General features: G+C 63.2%; 1 long non-coding RNA gene across 1 annotated transcript; it reads left to right on the plus strand.

Moving 5' to 3' along the window:
- The first annotated feature begins 3,689 nt into the window (after positions 1-3,689).
- On the plus strand, positions 3,690-6,988 carry LOC132022837 (uncharacterized). The gene is made up of 3 exons (XR_009405755.1): positions 3,690-4,298; positions 4,813-5,222; positions 6,199-6,988. It is a non-coding gene; the product is annotated as an uncharacterized LOC132022837 (long non-coding RNA).
- Positions 6,989-16,603: the final 9,615 nt, after the last annotated feature.

Raw genomic sequence — 16,603 nt, forward strand, 5'->3', positions numbered from 1 at the left:
TGAGTCCCAGCCGCCGGGGGCTGTTCCCGTGGACCATGGGGCTTCGTGGTCGTGAGGGTCCAGCCAAGACACCTCAGCGTCGGCCCAAGGATCATAAAGCGCCAAGATTCCCCATCGGCCAAAATTTTTAGGATCGGAGCACACCAGGAGTGGGACTGACACCGGTCCCAGGGGCCCCGCGCCGTCCCCTGCCTGCTGGGCCCTCTGCCGCCGCCCACAGCCCAGGCATCGGCTCCAACGCTGAACATAAAGGCTGCTTTCCAGAAAGCTGCTGATGCTCGAGACTCCGGCAAAGAGCGAGACCGGCCTCCCACAGGACACGTGACAGCTCCGGCGTTCATCAATTTTCAACTCTTGAAACAAAAATAGTCTTGACGTATGAAATCCCACAAGTCCGGTCTTCTCCACGCCGCCCAGCACTGTGAGCAGGGGCGTCCTTGCCTGGTGCGAGGCAGCCTTCGGTCTGGCCCCACCCTCCGGGGCACCCGCCCCTCCCCGGCCCACTGGGCGGACCTCCAGCCGCAGCCCCGGAGCCGCAGCCACAGGCCACATGGAAAAGAGGATGCTGCCCTGGTCTCTTCTTACCTTCGTCAGAGACCTTGTGTGCACACGTGGTGGTCGGCAGAGGCCCTGTGAGGGACCCCAGCCCCCGGGGTCACTGCCCAGGACGCGAGAAATCAGAAGTTGGGGGAAAATCATTCTCTCCAACCCCACGGACTGAGGCCAAACAAGTTTGCTCTGGACGGTTGATGAAGATCTGTAGAAAAATTAGCCTCTACCCATTTTTAACCACGTAATTACGTTCCATCTGCCGACTCCGGTCACTACGCTGATTACTGACATAAGCATTTGAACCAAAGCTTAGCAGCTTCACATCACTGTGTACCCAGACCCACCCGTCGGAGGAAATAGCAGGAACGTGGCTGAGCCGCGCTATTGCTCTGGATGGTGAGCCCTTCCCAAGCGCCACAGAAGACGGACATATCGACCACGTAAGAATTTAAAACAGCTGATGGTTAAAGATACCATGGACCCAAATTAAAAGCAAACGGCAAACCAGGAGAAAGTGTTTCAGGGTGTGCTACAAAGGGTTGATGGTGATCTCGTAAAGCAATACGTTCTGAAGGACGAGCACAGCCACCGGAAATGCGCAAAAGACCCGCACAGGTGTCACGCAAGTCGCACCGCTGCCAGGGAGCCGGCGACCAGCGCTTCCCTTCACTGGAAACGGAGACGCCATGAAAGCATCGACGGCTCTTGGCTAATCCTCTGTCAAACTGGCAGGTAATGTTTTAAAATCATAAAACCAGTTCTGGCCAAAGAACAGGAAAGGAGCCTCCATGCCCGCCGGAAGGAGTGTGGTTGGCGCTTCCGGAGCGCGGGCAGACGGGCAATGGGGTGCGCTTGGAGGCAAGGAGCCAAGAGCCCAGCCAAATTCACGGAAATACGTCCCAACCGCATACGTCCCTGTGTGAAGATTTGCACGCGGTAGTCACGACACCGCTAGCGCTGGAAACCGTCTATGCATGTGGTCCGTTCAAGGGAGAAGCGTGTGCGGCCCCGAAAATGCTGCAGAAGCAAGGAGTGTGAGCTGCAGCCCACACGCCCGTGAGCGGCTGCGCGAGGAGAGGCTGTGTGTCTGTCCGAGGGCACACGGCACGGCGAGGCCAATAAACAGGCTTCAGCTGGGTGTGAGGACCACACGCGTCTTCAGAACAGAGCGTTACCTGCAAGAAGCCGGCCGCGCCGGCCAGCACCGGACATGCCCTCCCGGAGGACAGCACGAGACAGGTGGCGCCGGGAAACGGGTGGCCGTCCCTCGCAGAGTCAGAGTCAGGTGCAGAGTCCCTGTCTGACCTGGCCGCTGGACTGATGGGCATAACCCCCAGAAGAACGGACAGGGTCTGGAGGGGCGGTCCGCGCGCCCCGGCTGTGTGCGCAACAGCTGTTCCCGGAGCCGAGAGGCAGACGCGGTCCAGGGGGACATCAGTGCAGGAAGGGACCTGTGTGGTCTGTCCGCACGAGGGAATATAATTCAGCTTAAAAAGGCTGGGTGTGCCTGGGTGGCTCAGTGGGTTAAGCCTCTGCCATTGGCTCAGGTCATGATCTCAGGGTCCCGGGATCGAGCCCCGCATCGAGCCCCACATCGGGCTCTGCTCGGCGGCGAGCCTGCTTCCTCCTCTCTCCCTCTCTGCCTGCCTCTCTGCCTACTTGTGATCTCTGTCTATCAAATAAATAAATAAAATCTTAAAAAAAAAAAAGAAAAAGACTGAAACACACCACGTGGCTGGAGCTTGTAGACAGTCTTGTGAGTGGAGTTAGCCAAACACAGACACGTGTGAGCCCTGCGCTCCCAAGGTTACAGAGCAAGGTCACCTTCCGTCTACAGCACTCGGGGGAAGCCACGGCTGCTGAGCTCAGCAGGGTGCGGCCCCCGGCCAGCCGGACGCCTCCGGGCTTCCGCTCAGGGCCCGCGCTGTGGGCCCCTCTCTTTGCTGACCTGCTCCCTGCGGGACACCTGCAGACACCAGCGAAGATACCCCAGGGTCCTGGGGCCGCTGGAGCCAGAGGGGCCCAGAGCAGGACGCCGGCCCGGGCAGCCTTTCTCAACATGCCCTGAGGCTGGGCCACCAGTGTGCCCCTGAGCCAGGAGCACAGAGAAGCTGGGCGCTGCCCCCGTGGACACAAGCCCCTTCCTTCGAGGGCAGCTCCCTTCTCAGCCACATGTCCCTACAACGCTCTCTGGAACAGGAAAGAAGGGAGAAGATGGGGTGACAGGGAGACGGGGAGCTCCAGCCCTGGGCGCTGTCCAGCCTGCCCCGTGTCCTTAGCTGCTTTGGGCGGCCCCAGCACAGCTGGCTGGCTGCTTTCCCTCCCTTCTGAGTGTCGTCTGCCTTCCCAGAGCCCAGCCATGTCGTCCACAGGTACCTGCTCCTTTTCAGTGGCACAGAGAGGCCGTGTGTCCAGGGTCCCCGCTGACTCGTGCCGAGAGAGAAGAAGAGCACGGCAGGTCCCTGTGCCTGGCGTCCCTCAGTCTCTGGTCCCATGTCTCTACTAGGGGGTGTAGCCAGGGCCGTGGGGGCCACAACAAATCCGAGACCTACTGCCCCCTACAACCAGAGAGATGCAGGCTGCCGGGGCGGAGGGTCCCAAGAAGGCCCCCAACTGGTGCTCAGTGTGGCTCTGTTGGGTTCTCTGTGCCACTGGGCCCCTGTGTCGCTACGACAGGACAGCAAGCGTTAAAAGACAATTGTGTGTCAGCATCCACCTGCCTCATTTGCAAGGTGGGGAAACCAAGACTGGGAGGAGCAGGCACCTCTGCAGGGTTGGGGAAAGTTCTGGTGCTGGTTCAGGACAGGCGGAACCGGGACAGAACGTGAGGTGTTGGCATAGGGCCCAAGCGCGCTGTGGACACAGGTCAGTGGCCAAGAGTCAGGACGGCACTGGGCGTCACTGCTTGGGACGTGACTGGCCACAGCCCCGGGGCCTCCAGCACGGATGTGCACGCACCGCCAGCTTCCCTGGCCCAGAGACCGTGTGGCCGCTGCAAGTGGCGGGACACACGTGGGTCTGCCGTGGTCGCCCCGGACACCAGCCCCGGAGCCTCCGCTCGCGCCCAACCCGCTGAGCGGCCGCACGCCAGCCCCACCGTGACCGTCAGACTCACATCATCACTAGTGCAGCTGGGACCGGACCTCCGCTCGCCCAGGACGTCCACCAGCTCTGGATCAAATGGGGCAGTGCAGTCGTCCGTGTGAACAGTACCCGAGCGCCGGTGGGGCCGGGGCGGCCCGACTCGCTGGGTAGAGCGCCCGCTAGAATCGGCGTCTCCCGCTCTGAGACACTGTGCGACCTGCCAGGCAACGGGCGCCCTGGCTCGGCAGCCGGGAAAGCGCTCCAGGAGCACTGCTCTGTCTCGGTGGAGCCCGGTAAGACCCAGTTACTGGGAGACACCGGCCCCAGGGCTGGGCCTGCCTGGGACCTTCCCTCCACAGTGGCAAAGAGGCTGCGGTGCTCCTGAGATGTTCCCAGCCAACTCTGTGGCCAGCCGTCCAGGGCCACCTGCCCCTCATGCTTGGACCTCAGCGGTGGCCCACGTGGGGCAGTGGGCCCTCCCAGTTCCTCCCCCGGCAGCCTGGATGCGTGTCACATGAGCGGGCCTGGAAAGGGCCCGTGACAGCAGCCGGACCTGGCTGTCGGCCCTCCCTGCAACTCTCCCTCAGCCCGTGGGGAAGACAGTGCTCATGCGGGAACTGGAGGGCTCGCCCGGCCCGCGGGGGTTGCAGGCGTCCCCTGTGGTAAGCCCCAGCAGAGAGGGGTCTGAGCTGGGGGGTGGGGGTGGGGAGGGGGCGGGGGGGCACCAGGGCCAGACCTCCATGCCGTGCCCTCTGAGCCAGGAGCACCGTCACCCGAGAGGCCGGGCAGCTTGGCTGGCCTGGGTCAGGAGCCCACAGGTGGGCAGGAAGAGGGGGCGCGGGGCGGTCTGCGCAGCGGGGAGGGTGCCGGCCCCCAGCGCCAAGCCTGGTCTGCGGCCTGGAGACTCACACGGCCCTGCGTGCCTGACAGTGACAACAAACTAAAACAAGGGACCAACCCATGGTCCGATTTTAGAAGGGGCGCCTGGGCGGCTCAGTCTGCCTGAGCGTCTGACTCTTGGTTCCGGCTCAGGTCCTGATCTCAGGGTCGTGAGATCGAGCCCCGTGTCGGGCTCCGTGTTCCTGGGGAGTCTGCTGGAGGTTCTCTCTCCCTCTGCCCCTCCCCCTCTAAAAAATTAAAGTAATAATAATAAATGTTTCTTTCTTTTTTTTAAAGGCAAGGCCTCGAGGCTGTGTTTCCTGCGTGGACTCGGGCCGGGAGGGCCTGCGCGGGTGCTGCGGGGTCAGCACTAGCAGCGGCTGAAGCCCGTCTCTGGCTCTCCAGGGGCCTTGGGCTCTCCCCTGCGTACTTGTGCGGGTTCATGGTTTCCCGAGCCCGACGGGGGTGGGAGCTCGGCCTGCGGGAGGCGGGCAGGACTCCGGACGCGCTCGCCGCGGCCCTGCTCACAGCTCTGGGTGCTGGTCTCGCGTCTCAGCCCGCGGTCGGGGCCAGTGCGGGACACGGGAAGGGAAACATGACGGTGACAGAAACTGCACCAGCGCACAGCCGGGTGGCGAGCTTGGGGACGAGATGGGCCTCTGCCTGTTGGGGTATGTGACGCGCATTCCAGGAGATGCTCTAGGAACGTGAGTGGAAAGCCGCCTTCTTTCTCATTTACCCAGAGTCAGGGCTGCGGGGAGCGCTGCCGGCACCTTCCTGGCACTTCCACGGGCCGGCTGGCCTCCAGGGGGACACGGGAGGGCTGGGCACCTCACCCTCAGGGGACCTGGGACACGGGCACCATGTCCCATGCCACTGCGTCCCGCTGCTCTCCGGACGGGCACAGCCCTCACCCCTGTGTCCTCTTGCCGCCCACTCGCTCGAAGCCTGTCCCAGCGTGGGACAGTAGGTCCTGTGCCTCAGTCTCCCCATCCGCCCTGCCTGGCCACCAGCAAATGGAGCCAGAGGCCAGAGGTCTGATGGCACAGCAGCCCCACAAAGACCGGGGACTTTCCCGGGGAAAGATTTATGGCTTATCGAATGTTTCCACTCCAGGTCCTGGTGACGGTCACGGAGAAACCACGGTGACCCCACATGACCTGCTGTTTCCTGAGCCTGGAGGCCTGGGCTCTGAGTCATGCTGGTGTCACGGTGCCCCTGGAAGTGGCCTTGATGGGAGAGACATGAGGCCAAGCCCAGCCCCTTCCCCAAGGGCCCACGGGGCACGGATGAGGATGATCCCCTCCCCCGAAGTACCCCACAAGGGGGAATGGAGCGGGGTGGCCCCCCCACCTCCCTGCCCTCGGCCAGCTGGGGGCCAGCAGGGGACACAAAGGAGGGGTTGGCAGGGCCCCTCCATGCTGGCTGGTCCCCGGCACAGCAGCCTTGTTCCTTACTGGGCATTCTTTTTGGGGTTTCGGGGTTTCGAGGAGAGGCCTCCAGCCCCCACGGAACTCCCAACCTGCGGCCGCATCCCAAGCCAAAGCGCGGCCCGACCCGCACCGGCAACACGCTTCCAGCAGGTGGCGCGGGGACGTCCCCGGGACTGGGCTGGGCTCCCGCGGACCCCGCGCCTGAGGAGCCCAGGCCTTAAAAGCAGGAGACATACATGTCGTTTTGCAGGAACCAGGCCAAACTGATCTCAACGGTACGTCCTGTGTCATCCAGTGTAGCCAGAATGTGCCACTGCCGCGCGTCATGGACCTGAGGAGCCGCAGGGTGAGCCCCCTCCAGCCGTCGAGCTCTTCCGTCCCATGGCAGCGGCCGGTCTCCGCTCACCGCTGAGTTCTTGCTGGAAATCGCCGATCCTGCTGGGATGTCCCGGAACGCCGGAAAGGACATTCCTTTGCCGAAGTTATTCCAAACATCCTTCGACCTCCTCGTAACCGAGCCGCCATTAAAATTCAGATCTAACTTAGGGGGCCGCGCGGGGGGCTCCATCGCTGGGCGCCTGCCTTCGGCTCAGGTCGTGATCCCGGGGCCCTGGGATCGAGCCCTGCACGGGCCCCCTGCTTGGGGGGGAGCCTGCTTCCCCCTCGCCAGCTCCCCCTGCTTGTGCCCCACCTCTCGCTGTCTCTGTCATTGATAATTAAAAAATCTTTTAAAAAGTCGAACTGAATTAAGGTTGAATTAAAGCAGCTGCGGCTGCCAGGCGGCCCCGGGTGTGAAAGGCCCTGTCGCCGACCCCTGCAGGCAGCCCGCCTGGGTTAGTGGCCATGAGGTGACACTATTGCCATTCTGAGGGACAAGCAAGGGCCCCAAGACCACACGAGCTGGGGTACCCAGTGCGGCCGGCCACCCTAGGAGACCCACTCAGTGGGGTTCCAGAGGACCTGACAAGTCCTGCAGAGAGAGGTGAGGCAGGAGCCCCAGGAGCCCCGATTCTGCCCTTCTTCCTTCATCTCCTCTGCTTCTGCGGCAAGTCCATGCCCCCCACCCCAGGCCTCTGCACCCAGACAAGGAAAGCAACACTCCCAGGAGCCAGAACAGACAAGGGCTTGGATTCTTCCCGGAGCCTCCAGAAGGAGCCCCAACCTGTGCACACCTCAGCCGGGAGGCCTGGGCTGAACTTGGGCCTGGGGCTGTAAGACCATGGGTGTGGGTCATTCTCAGCCCTGGAGTCACGGTGATCTGTCACAGCAGCGGTGGAAAGTTCTCACAGCCTCTGCGGGAAGGACAGTGAGGTCACGGGGCCCGTGGAGGGCTTGAAGCCGGGAAGCGATCCCAGTCTGATTGGTGCTCCGTGACTGTGAGCTCCCACTGGGATGGTGGCCCCAGGGCGGCCCGGGGCACACACGGCGCCAGCACACGGTGGCACCGCTCTGGCCACGGTGCAGCCGGCGCCCATTTTACAGCCGGGCAGACCTGCTGGCCCTCGCGGCGGGTGCGGGGTCACAGAGCCGCAAAGGTGCACCCTGGGGGCAGTTCTGGGCCCGCCCCTCCCTAAGCCTCCAGGCTGAGCCGACCGCTCGGGGATGCTGACTTCCGTTCGCATGACTGACCACGTGCTTTACCTGTCACTGGTGTGTACCTGACACCAGGTGCTTTCACAGGGTGGTTTACCTAGGGAAGGGCTGGGGCTGGGGTGCGGCTGCTGTTTTAGTCAATTCAGCTGGTCACTGGGGTTTCCCGAGACTTCCAGAAAGGGCCCACGTATGTCCGAATGCGCAGCTCCTCCTCACGGAGGACAGAGTTTCTCCAGCACAAGCCGGTTGGTGTCTGTGGGGACAGCCTGGGACACAGCTTTCCCAGCTGCACAAACTCCGGAAATCGGTTGGTTGGGTTTGTTTGTTTGTTTGTTAGGAGATTGTTGCTAATAAAGGTTACCAGGAGTCAATGCTTCTCGCAGGCTGAGACCAGCCCGGGAAACGTCTCCCTCGGACCGGCCAGGGCAGAAACTTCCCTTGCTTCCCGGCCTGGTAATTTTCCAGAGTCGAAACTTTCCTGTCGAGAGACAGGAAGGACATTCAGCCGCTGACAGCTCAACCAGAAACGTTTGTGCCCGACCAGAAGTCCCAGCCGCCCAGAGCGGGATCCAGGACGTGACTCGGCAGCGGAGGGGATGCCAGCGGAGTGGGGGTGCTCTGTGAGGCGAAGCAGGGGGCAGCCGCCGCTGGGGGAGCCGCCGGCCGAGACGCATCTGGAGCCATGGTGGGCGGGGTGCCAGGCCGTCAGGATGTCCCCCACCTTCAGACCATGCACACCCCTGGCCACATGTGAGCGTCCCTGACTGGGGACAGAACATTCCAGGGAGGAGGTCCAAGTGGCCAAGGACTTAGGACCCTAGTTGAAGGTGCTAGAGAGGACGGCTAGACGTAACTCGCTCCCAGGTCCCATTGGGTGGAAGATCCAGGGGAAACAAGTGTTAGAGGTGCTGTGTCCTTCCAGCCCGAAGGCCTCGGGACCCCGGCTCGCGGTGCGGCTGGCGGGGGCTGTGGGGCTGAGCTCCGCCCCCCTTCCCCGAACCAGACCAAAGCAGAGGTGCTTGCTGAGCGAGGGGGTCCTTCTGTACCTTCAGGCACATGGCGGGCGGTCTCCTCCTGCCCAGGGTGGGAGGGACCGCAGAGAGAGGGACAGGAAGTGACGGTCTCTGGTGCAGGTGGCAGACCTGAGCCCACGGCCGGTAGCTCACTGGCTCCTCTTCCGCTGGCCTGGCTGCGACAAGTTCAGCCTCCCCAAGGGCACCGCCAGGGGCTGCCAGGGACGGAGCCTGGGCCCTGGTCCCCGGGCGTTCGTGCCTGGGCCCACGCCCCACTCAGAAGTGGGCTCAGCCCCAGAATCTCCCGGAAGCAAACTTCCTCTTCAAAGAAACCTCCAGGCAATTCTGGTTTTGGATATTTCTTTTTTTGCATTTGGATATTTTTAAGGGAAGTTCTTCATTATCGTTCCAATATGTCACTATCAAAAAAAGGAAATGCCCGCCACACCACTCTGTCCGGTTTCACCAGGAAGAGCAGGTGGTGCAGGACTGGGGCGGGGAGGGCACAGGCAGCTCTCGCTGCAGACCCGGGAAGACGGCCCTCTCGCCTCCCAGACACGGGCACGAGGGCTCCGTGGCTGCGACACGTGGGAGCGGGGAGGGCGGTACCCGCCAGCAGCGGAAAGCCACCGGCGGGTCGGCAGCAAGTCCCGCGGGGTCCACGCGGGTCGGCGGCGCCCAGGCACAGGCTTCGGAATCACACACGCAGGGGCCTTTACTTCCTCCCCAGAAATGAGGCCAGAGAATGTTTAATGCAAGTCCCATGGTAGGAGCTCAGTTTGCCCACTTCCAGGTAACTGACGGCCTGTGATACAGAGCGGAAATACAGAAAGCACATTCCTGCTGTGTGCCCCCGGGCCGCAGGGGGCAGAGCCTGGCCATTGTCCGGGGCCAGTGAGGGCGAGCGGGCCAGGCACCCAGGGGCGACGGCTGGAGCCTGTGAGCGCTCTCCGCTCCACCATGCGCAATGGAGTCCCACTGCTTTCATCCTTTGGTTTAGAGCTGCCACCCAACACCAAGACAGAACAAAACGCAACTGTGAAAACCCGCCCTGGGCGGGCCACCTTCCTGCCCACCCAGCCTCAGCGCCTGGGACAGAAGCTGCCGGAATGCATTTCTGGGTGGGGTCTGGTCCTGCCGAGGGTGTGGTTGGCACAGGTAAACAGTGCCAAGAAGGGAAGGAGGAGGCCAGCCGCCCACTGTGACCAGGCAGGCATGCGGCTAAGGGCAATCGGGCTTGAGACACAGGATCATAAAGCGGGACGTTACAAGAGACTAGAAAGACCATGTGCCCAACACCCCCTCCTTCCCAGTCTTCTCCCTGCCAAGCCGACACAGAGGGCCCCCAGCTCTGGTCTCAGATAAATGCCACCTCATTATTACAGATAACATTCCATTTTTCACCTCCAGGCCTATCCTCAAACCCAGAGCTGTTTGTCCGGCTTCTGACCTACCGTCATCTCCACCATCACCACCACCATCACCATCATCACCACCATCATCACCACCATCACCATCACCACCATCACCACCACCATCATCACCACCATCACCACCATCACCACCATCATCTTCATCACCGTCATCACCATCACCACCATCATCACCACCACCACTATCATCATCACGGCTTGTCTATAAAGCGAGGGAGCATCGCCCTACAAGTGGGATCCAGGAAGCAGAGACACGCCCAGAGAGTGTTTTTGTCACTGTGAGTGAGACCTGGACGGAAGGAAATTAACATCTCCCAGGCCATGGAGAGACACAATTAATGAAGTATATAAGGAAAATATTTATTAACCCTCTTGGGGTTTTTCCATTTCCCTGATCGGAGGCAACCAGCTATGAGTCACTCATCACTAGAAGTTGAGTGAAGCAGGCAGGGCGGCCCCAATCTCACTCAGCCAAGTATGCTGCGTGCCGTCCGGAACCCCACCCAGCGCCACCGCCCTGTACCAGCCCCTAAGCCTGAATATCCCTCTGCATAGACATACATACCTCGTTCATCCGTCTGTCTGTGGATGGACCATTGGGCTGCTTCCCTCCCCCCCGCTGGCTGGTGTGAGTGGGGCTGCTCTGAACGTGGGTGTGCTCCTGTGACTTGAGCCTGCCTGCCCATCTGGGTCAGCCCCTCCCCAGGGAGTTACACCTCGACCCATGCAGAAGCTGCCAGAACCTCCCATAGGGGAAGGGGTGAGGTGGGCACCTTCTCTGGGGGTCCTTAGGGAGGAGCGAATATCGTCCTGTGGATGCAAAGCGTCCCAGTGCAGCCTGTGTTGGAGTTGAGATGGCAGGAACGTGTCGGAGGCTGTGGTCCCAGCAGATCAGGAGCCTGGAGCTGGGAGAAAAAGATGGGGGTGGGGCACCAGCCCACCTGGGGCAGAGCTCTAGTGAGGAGCAGGGTAGAGAGGGGGAGGGGGGAGGAGGTAGAGAAGAGGAGAGAGAGAAGAGGCGGAGCAGCCTGTTTGAGGAGGGGGCTAGAAGCAGGAAGCCAGTCCCGCCCCCGTGGGTGGTGTGTTGACCGAGGATGGTGGCCGGCCTGGCTCAGGACAGAGGCGAGCAGGAGGGACTGAGGGGGTCACTGCTGGGCGCCAGGGGCCACCCAGGGAGTTGGCGCCAGAGGCACAGTATCACGGCGGGGCGTCCTCCTGAGCTGCGCAGTTCACCAAGTTCCCATCTCTGGCTGCTCCCAGGGTACCAGATGGGGGGCGGTTGGCTTCTGGCGTGCCTGGGCCCCAGCGCATTTCTCAAGACAGAGGACTAGGTGCTTCACGGCCCAAGGCAGGGTGTCCAGGAAGAGCCAGCACTCGCCCCTCCCCTCCTCCTGCAGCCCCCGTGCCGCAGCAGGCGCCCTCCCTCCTCTCACTAAAGCAGGGGCCACATCGGAGGGACACAGCTGCCGTGCACGGTGCTCGCACGGACACTCGTGTGACAAAGGCCCGGCTCCCGTGTGATGGCCGCGGCAGCTCCCCCGTGACGTCCCTCTGCTCGCCTGGGCCTCCTCGGTCCGGGCCTCAGGAAGCACGCGCCCAAGGCTGTTCCCCCCACGGCTATGGCAGGGAGCCCACGGCCAGGGCCGAGGTCCCCTGTGCCGGCTCCCTCGGGACAGGAAAGCGGGGGACAATCTGTGGTCTCTGCGTGGAGCAGCCTGGGACGATGGCCCCGCCCCCGTCTGCACCGGTTGTGGCCGTCAGCGGGAGGACGGTGACAGCACTGGGGATGAGGAGGGTCCGCGTGGGAGATGTGTTCACAGTGTTACCCGAGGACGGCGGCCTCTGGAGCCGCGCAGAGCCCAGGCCGTTGCTGCCCAAGGCCAGGACAAAACAAGAAAAACAGGGAAAGCAGCCACCGGGCTCAGGTTGTTGGGCCGGGAGCAAACGCTTCTCCTTTAAACACTTCCTGTGATGCTGTCGTAATGTTGCTTTTGCAATAAAATAAAATTCCTGAAACGGGAGAAGGCAGAGAGCGAGAGAGACGAACAGCGAGAGACAGAGTCAGAGACAGAGACGGAGAGACAGAGAGACGGAGGCGGACAGCGGGTCACAGAGGAAGGGGACAAAAGGCCTGGCAGGGAGGAAGGGCAGTGGGACCCCTAAGGAGGCTGCGGGACATTCTGGCTGAGGGGACTGGGGGGTCCGGGCAGCCGTGGGGGTGGGACCCTGGGGAGGGACCCAGACGTGGGCAACAGGCGATGAGACAAGACGGAGGGAGCGGCGCCGGTCACTCTCCCGACACGCTGAGATGCGCAGGGGCTGTCGCACGGGGGCCCAGCCCGGCCCCTACCGACATCCAGGGGGTCCACCAGGGGACCAGCGGGGCCGGCCGCAGGCAGGGGTGAGGGGAGACGGGGGAACGGGAACACTTGGGCCCACAGGTCCCCATGTAAGACGGGGACACCCGGGAGAGAGCACACCGGGGTCCAAGGAGGCGGCCCTGGGCCAAGACTGAGGTGGGATTCAGCCGGAAAGACCCACACGGACGTCCTCCTGGGCAGCACGGGGAGGTCCGTGGCGGGTCTTGGGAGGCGGAGCCAGGAGGACTCCTGGGTCTGGAGCTGGAGCCCCCGGCGAGCCTGCCTCCCGGGCTGGGCGGGCGGAGGGAGTGGAGCACGGCGTCGGGCCTGTCGGGCCTCAGAGGGCAGGGGCCCGTGCTCCCCGCGGGGAGCACGGCGGGGGCAGCACCAGAGGATGTGGGGCCCAGGTTTGGAGGTGACCTCGGCGGGCCCAGCGGGGAGCCTGCGGCGGGGTTTGTGGGAAGCATCTCTGGGGGAGGTGGCTTGTGTGACTGCAGACAGGGGCCCTGCAGGCTCGCCCTTGGGGAGACCGGGAGGGAGGAGGAGCCCCCAGGGGAGCGGCGAGGGAGCCGGCGCCCTGCAGGGCCTGCAGAGCCTCAAGCCGCCCCTTTCCTGTGACGGACAGGCCATCTGGGATCCGGAAATGAAGCCAGATCTTCAAATCCCCTCGGGGTCTCTGTGTTCCTGGGGTTTAAGAGAACATCCAGTCCTCTCCGCGAGCCAGAGAGGACCCTGGGTGTGTGTACCCTGGGCTGGGGAAAGGGCTCGGCGGCCACCGACTCTCAGCTCTCGGGGACTCTCGGAAGATCTCCTCACCACTACGGGGTCTCGGGGGTTGTCGCTCACCTTCCCCAAGGACCCACCCGAACCCACCCAGCCCCCTGGTTCAGCCTGCCCCGGCGTGGGGCAAGAAGACACCGGCTGATGGGTCCAGGGGCACCTGGGACGCTGGGGCAGGACTCTCTCCCCCATCCCCCCAGGGGTCCTTCTGGGGGCATCCGCCAGCTGCTCTCTGATCACAACCGCCCTGCTGGGAGAGTCACCCAACCCTCTGCCCCCCTGCATGGCTCTCCAGGGACACATGGCCTCTCGGGCCAAGTCCCAAGTCAGCCCGTCCCACGAGGGTGGAGGATTGCTCTGGGCTAGAGGGGTCTTCTCTCTGCCGGTGCCCCTTGCTCCCCCAGACTCACGCCTGGCCAGCTCCCGACGCCACGGTCCTGTCTCCCTGCAGAGCACGGCCCCTCCTCCGTGGGACTGCAGCCCTCTGCCCTTCCTCCACAGGGGCCACTGGTTCCCAGGGACAGCGGCGTGCGGTCAGCTGCCTGAGGTCAGCCTGCCTCTGCCGCCCGCACCTGCCGACTTGCCCTCCCCAGCTACCCCAGAGCGGGGTTCACGGTGGGAGAGCAGGGCTCCCGCCCACAGCAGCTCCCCTGTGGGAGGGAGCCGTGTAGTCCAGGACAAAGGTTGGGGTCATGGATGGGGAGGAAGGTGACCCAAGGGCCACTCACTGCTCTGGTTCAGCCAGACCCGTGTCCGGGTGACCCAGTGAACAGAACCACCTGGCCAGAAGCAGTTCTGGGAGCAAACAGAAGGGACCCGGGGCTGGCGCCAGGCTGTGGACGTCCAGGAAGTCTCCCAGGGCTGGGAGAAACTGAGGCAGCCCCTTGCGATCATGTCTCAGGAAGGTGTGTCCCCTCTTTCTCACCCCGGGTGCCTCGCTCGCAGCCTGGGGGGTCAGACGCTGCGTGGCCCGATTGCTGGAAGGTCTGCCGCCTGGGAAACACCAGGGCGAGGCCTAGGCCCACAGACAAAGACCTACAGGGCTCCGAGAGCCGGCTTCCAGGGCGGGGAGAGACTTCCTGGAGGAGGTGGGCTGGAGACGTCCACAATGGGCAAAGAAGGAATTTTCAGGAAGGACACAGTGGTGTGTAAGCACGGGCGTGGGACGACCCGCGGCATGTCTGCGGGGCCGGCGGGGCCGACTGGCGTGGGGAGGGCGACCAGAGCGGGCAGGAGGGCAGGGCAAGGGGCCGGATACCAGGCAAGCAGTGCGAGCACCAGCCCCAGCCCCAGGCCAGTGGGAGACACAGGTCGGGGACATTGGACGAGCGGGGCCAGGGCCAGTAGGGCACGGGGGTCTCCACAGGCATGGGGACAGGCCCCCAGCTTCGCGGTGGGCATGCAGGTCCCTGTGCCCTTCCCTTCCTGGGGTCTTTCGCTCCTGTTCGGTCAACGTCCTGGGGAGCAGCTGCGGCTCGAGGGGACGAAGACGCGGAGGGCAGAGAGTGTCGGGAAGAGCTCCCGCCCGCGCCGTCGGCGGTGGTTCCCGGCAGCAAACCGTGAAGGAAGGCCGGAGCAGGCCTACGCGTAATTGTTGGCTCTGTGCACGTTTGCCTTAAACGTCGCCACAGAAGCACCTTCGATGCAAACGACCTTGCCAGTCAAGGCAAGGACAGGATTCACCAGTGACGGGGTTTCCGTGGGTCCCCGGGAGAGCAAGCTGGAAGGCCCGGCCCTCTCGGGGCTCGTCGGGGGGGGGGGCCTGCGCACACTTGTGAAGCTGCCAACAATTCCCCTAGCTCGAGGTCGTTCCGGAAGGAAGGGCCCTGCCAGTGCACCCTCTGACCCCACCCCTCCCAGCCGGGGGCCAGGCCCGGGCAGTGCGGATGCCCTCTGGCTGGCAAACACAGCTGTCTCTTTACAGAAGCGAGTGCCTAAAGGGGATTCTTACGAAGGTCAAATGATCCTTCTAGGGAAGTGCTGGCAGCCGCCCCGGGTCTGGACAAGGGCAGGGCTCTGCGGGCAGCGGGGGCCTGGCCGCTGTCTCCCCACCGCTCTGGCACGCCGGGCTATGGGGCTGCCGGCACAGAGGGGTTCCCCCCACTCTGTGGGGCCTGCCTCTCCTGGAACTGAGAGTGTCCCCTGTGTCCTCCGATGCGGCCCTCAGAGCTCGGGGCTGTGTGGTCCTCCACCCACACCCTCGTCTCTGTGACTGGTCTCTGAGCAGTGACCGGTCTGCTGGTGGCCTCTGCGAAGAATGCGGTGTCTCTGTCCGCTGGGGAAGGACCAGGACACCTGCAGTTTGGCCATGAACCTGTCCCAAGACCCGGAGAGAGTTTCTTTCTGTCTTCGCTTCCGAGCTTGGGAGGAGACGTCTGGCCCAGACGTGAGTTGAGCGGAGAGCCGGCGAACGTCCAGGGGGAGGGCAGTGACAGCAGAAGCCTGCACGTTTCAGTGCTTTGGGGTTTGGGGTGCCTCCAGAGATGGTAGCCAAGGAGAATGATTGACCATGAACATGAACCTAGCTTGTTCAGAGTCCCTGGAAGCATCCTGATGCAGGGCCAGGCATCCCCCTGGAGGACCACAGGGGAGCCGGTGGAACTTGGGTTCTTTCTTTCTTTTCCTTTTAATTACTTCCGCTCCAGACAAAACCCCGCCGGGATAGACGTTATTGAGTTCAGAATGTTCCAGGGCATTTTATCAGGCTGCTCTGGTTCTCAAAGCCTGCTGGGCTCCGCGGGTGACCTCTCGCCAACCTCCTCCCTCCCTCTCTAAGGTAGGGTGGCTGGTGGACAGCAGGCCGCAGCCCGCTCCCACGGCTCCAGGGGCCTGGAGTCTGGGCCGGCACCCAACCTGAGGCACCACCCCGTCCCTAGGGGCAGGCTGCACGGGGTGGGTCTCAGGCACACCGGTGCTCCCCGGGCCTCTCGAGGTGCCTACGCACTCGTTAGCTTCGGAGAACCGACGGCTGCAGTTTGCATTAATATGTCTGAAATGTTTGCTCCTGATTTACCTTTCAAATCGTGCCCGTGGGTGAGTGCCTCGGGAGGATTCCCGGGGCAGAGCCTGTCCGGTGAGAGGCTCAGCCTGGCAGTGCTGACGGGGAAGGGCCCTGAGCCCAGGCTCGCTGGGGGCTGGCGTTTCTGGGCGGTGGACGCGGGCCGCGTCGCCAGGACGATGGATGGAGACAGGACCCAAAGAGCCCGGACCAGCAGTGAGTCGCAGGGGAGCGGTCCCTCTCCTCCTTCCTCATCCCGATTGCTGGTGGACAGTCTCCTGTCCCTCGGCGACAGCCCGTCACTGATGCGGTCTGACACCAGGCCTTTGGCAAACAAGGAAGGAGCAGGTCCCAGGCTCAGAGCTCCCAGGTGGTAGTGCTTGGCTAGAAGTGAACTCTTGTCCTTTATCTGGTCGACGCTAGCCTCTCTAGCATAAAGACGCGCATTTACTTCTTTAGAAAGAAACGTTCTGTTTTA

Source organism: Mustela nigripes, chromosome 7 (genome assembly GCF_022355385.1).
Source record: "Mustela nigripes isolate SB6536 chromosome 7, MUSNIG.SB6536, whole genome shotgun sequence".
NCBI classification, from domain to species: Eukaryota; Metazoa; Chordata; class Mammalia; order Carnivora; family Mustelidae; genus Mustela; species Mustela nigripes.